This window comes from Myxocyprinus asiaticus, unplaced genomic scaffold, assembly GCF_019703515.2.
Source record: "Myxocyprinus asiaticus isolate MX2 ecotype Aquarium Trade unplaced genomic scaffold, UBuf_Myxa_2 HiC_scaffold_203, whole genome shotgun sequence".
Lineage (NCBI taxonomy): Eukaryota > Metazoa > Chordata > Actinopteri > Cypriniformes > Catostomidae > Myxocyprinus > Myxocyprinus asiaticus.
The window spans coordinates 5,001-8,896 of record NW_026249651.1 but is presented as its reverse complement, the minus strand read 5'-3'; the positions used below and the strand labels follow the sequence as shown (position 1 = coordinate 8,896).

Sequence of the window (3,896 nt, the reverse complement as noted above, 5' to 3'; positions counted from 1 at the left end):
CTTAATGTTTAACTGCCGAAGATGGACCACCCACCTGCACACATACACACGATGTGTTACAATTTCACAATTCTTTGCCAACATTACACTAACAGTAGCATTCACAGAACAGAACTTACTCCCGTATCCGGTTTGTCTCATTCAAAAACACCATGCTAGAAAGCTTGCTCTTCCCCTGGGACATGAAAGAGATGAATTTTTTTATCCGGTATATTTTACCACACACATTCTCCTCTTTCAGCTTCAGAGTGTGGTTAGGACCCTCCTGGTGCTGTCTGTATTCCTCTATGAGTTCATCTGGAAAGGAAAAAGATGGAAGACAAGAGTGAGAGACAATTATTAGTACAGGGATGCAATCTGAGCAAACATACAAGTCACACATTGCAGGTGTTGCTCTTACTCAGCACTGCCACATGCTCAGGGTAGTTGGGGGGGCTTTCACCCCCTAGCATGGCAGAAGGATCCTGGCTGGTTGAGGGCTGCTGGCTGGTGGAGGGCTGCTGGCTGCAAGAAGAAGCTGGAGCCAACTCGATGGGTGCCGAATCTTCTTCTGTCCCATCGGGCCCAAGGGACCCAAGGAGTCTTCTGGCAGCCCGGCTCACTCCAGCAGATGATTGTTGCATTGTAAACTTCCTCCTGAGGCTACTGTATCTCCGGCTGAGATTGCGAAAGCATGAAGTCAATGAATCCACTTGCCACCTGAGAGCGTAGCCTCTTCTTCTTCCCCTTGCACCACTCGTTGGAGCACTCCTCCTCACCCTCCTCCATGGGCATGGTGCAGTCTTAGGATATAGGGATGAAAACCACCACGCTCATGCCGGATTGCCATAACATTTGCCGGGAAGGTGGCAGAGGCACAAAAGCAAGCCCTACCCCAGCTTTTTCGAGGGTGCTCTTTCCAGTGGCACCACCAGTGCCTCAACCTGATTGGCCCTCCTACGAAGTGCCGTTTACATCTTAGAGACTCGGTGGCCACGACACACTACAAAGGCACTGCTGGGATTTGAACCCAGGATCTCCTGTTTACTAGACAGGCACTTTAACCAACTAAGCCACAGCACCTTCTGCTGCAAAGTCTCCATGGGAGGTCGTCAGATCAATGAACAGGCCATGCTTTTGTGAGCATGAAAGTGTTTGTTTGAGAAAAGAGTTTTGGTGGTCAGATAGACTTGTTCGATGGCCAAGTGTGCTTAGCAAAATGACTAAGGCAGTGACTCTGTTGGGACTTGAACCCACAGCCTTTGAATGGCCATATTTTGCAATTTAGAAGTTAGGGTTAGGGTTAGGATATAGGGATGAAAACCACCATGCTCATGCCGGATTGCCATAACTTTTGCCAGGAAGGTGATAGAGGCACGAAAGCAAGCCCTACCCCCCCATTTTCGAGGGTGCTCTTTCCAGTGGTGCCACCACCGAGTCTCTATGAGGTCAGCAAGTGCCTCAACCCGATTGGCCCTTTTACAAAGTGCCGTTTACATCTTAGAGACTAGGCAGCCACAACACACTACAAAGGCACTGCTGGGATTTGAACCCAGGATCTCCTGTTTACTAGACAGGCACTTTAACCAACTAAGCCACAGCACCTTCTGCTGCAAAGTCTCCATGGGAGGTCGTCAGATCAATGAACAGGCCATGCTTTTGTGAGCATGAAAGTGTTTGTTTGAGAAAAGAGTTTTGGTGGTCAGATAGACTTGTTCGATGGCCAAGTGTGCTTAGCAAAATGACTAAGGCAGTGACTCTGTTGGGACTTGAACCCACAGCCTTTGAATGGCCATATTTTGCAATTTAGAAGTTAGGGTTAGGGTTAGGTTAGGTTAGGTTAGGGTTAAGGTTAGGTTAGGGTTAGGGTTAGGATATAGGGATGAAAACCACCATGCTCATGCCGGATTGCCATAACTTTTGCCAGGAAGGTGATAGAGGCATGAAAGCAAGCCCTACTCCCCCATTTTCAAGGGTGCTCTTTCCAGTGGTGCCACTGCCAAGTCTCTATGAGGTCAGCAAGTGCCTCAACCCGATTGGCCTTCCTACAAAGTGCCGTTTACATCTTAGAGACTCGGCGTCCACAACACACTACAAAGGCACTGCTGGGATTTGAACCCAGGATCTCCTGTTTACTAGGCAGGCATTTTAACCAACTAAGCCACAGCACCTTTTGCTGCGCAGGCTCCATGGGAGGTCGTCAGATCAATGAATAGGCCATGCTATTGAGAGCATGAATGTGTTTGTTTGAGAAAAGAGTTTTGGTGGTCAGATAGACTTGTTCGTTGTCCAAGTGTGCTTAGCAAAATGACTAAGGCAGTGACTCTGTTGGGACCTGAACCCACAACCTTTGAATGTCCACATTTTGCAATCTAGAAGTCCAATGCGCTATCCATTGCGCCACAGAGCTCATCATGTTATGGCTCCAACACTCTGAGGTTATGCTCTCTGTAGTAAGGAAATCAACTTCCCAAGAATTAAGAATTGAACACACTTTCAAAAGGAGGTGTCAGGGTTAGGTTTAGGGTTAAGATATAGGGATGAAAACCACCATGCTCATGCCGGATTGCCATAACTTAGGGTTAGGGTTAGTTAGGGTTAGGATATAGGGATGAAAACCACCATGCTCATGCCGGATTGCCATAACTTTTGCCAGGAAGGTGATAGAGGTTAGGGTTAGGATATAGGGATGAAAACCACTTAGTGTTAGGTTAGGGTTTAGGGTTAGGATATAGGGTTAGGATATAGGGATGAAAACCACCATGCTCATGCCGGATTGCCATAACTTTTGCCAGGAAGGTGATAGAGGCATGAGAGCAAGCCCTACCCCCCCATTTTCGAGGGTGGTCTTTCCAGTGGTACCACCGCCGAGTCTCTATGAGGTCAGCAAGTGCCTCAACCCGATTGGACCTCCTGCAAAGTGCCGTTTACATTTTAGAGACTCGGTGGCCACAACACACTACAAAGGCACTGCTGGGATTTGAACCCAGGATCTCCTGTTTACTAGACAGGCACTTTAACCAACTAAGCCACAGCACCTTCTGCTGCAAAGTCTCCATGGGAGGTCATCAGATCAATGAACAGGCCATGCTATTGTGAGCATGAAAGTGTTTGTTTGAGAAAAGAGAAAAGTCAGATAGACTTGTTCGTTGGCCAAGTGAGCTTAGCAAAATGACTAAGGTAGTGACTCTGTTGGGACTTGAACCCACAACCTTTGAATGGCCACATTTTGAAATTTAGAAGCCCAATGCGCTATCCATTGCGCCACAGAGCCCACATTGTGTGCATTGTTGTGTGTGGGATAGGAAAATGTAAAGTCCAAGGCCTAGGTCCAATAAAGGGCCCAGGCCGGGTTGTGCACAGTCCTTCCCTCAACTGACCACTAAGAAGGTTAGGGTTAGGGTATAGGGATGAAGGGTTAGGGTTAGTTAGGTTAGGGGTTAGGATATAGGGATGAAAACCACTACGCTTATGCCGGATTGCCATAAATTAGGGTTAGGTTAGGGTTAGGTTAGGGTTAGGTTAGGTTAGGGTTAGGATATAGGGATGAAAACCACCATGCTCATGCCGGATTGCCTTAGGGTTAGGTTAGGTTAGGTTAGGGTTAGGGTTAGGGTTAGGTTAGGTTAGGTTAGGTTAGGGTTAGGGTTAGGGTTAGGGTTAGGGTTAGGTTAGGGTTAGGGTTAGGGTTAGGTTAGGGTTAGGGTTAGGGTTAGGGTTAGGGTTAGGGTTAGGTTAGGTTAGGGTTAGGGTTAGGTTAGGTTAGGGTTAGGTTAGGGTTAGGGTTAGGGTTAGGGTTAGGGTTAGGTTAGGTTAGGGTTAGGTTAGGTTAGGGTTAGGGTTAGGTTAGGGTTAGGTTAGGTTAGGTTAGGGTTAGGGTTAGGGTTAGGTTAGGTTAGGGTTAGGTTAGGGTTAGG

The 3,896-nt window shown here is 47.6% G+C and overlaps 3 non-coding genes across 3 annotated transcripts; all 3 read right to left on the bottom strand.

Annotated features, from left to right (window-relative positions):
* Positions 1-988: 988 nt before the first annotated feature.
* trnat-agu (transfer RNA threonine (anticodon AGU)) lies at positions 989-1,062 on the bottom strand. Its single transcript has one exon. It is a non-coding gene; the product is annotated as a tRNA-Thr (tRNA).
* Positions 1,063-1,510: 448 nt separating this feature from the next.
* Positions 1,511-1,584, bottom strand: trnat-agu (transfer RNA threonine (anticodon AGU)). Its single transcript has one exon. It is a non-coding gene; the product is annotated as a tRNA-Thr (tRNA).
* Positions 1,585-2,944: 1,360 nt separating this feature from the next.
* On the bottom strand, positions 2,945-3,018 carry trnat-agu (transfer RNA threonine (anticodon AGU)). The gene has a single exon. It is a non-coding gene; the product is annotated as a tRNA-Thr (tRNA).
* Positions 3,019-3,896: the final 878 nt, after the last annotated feature.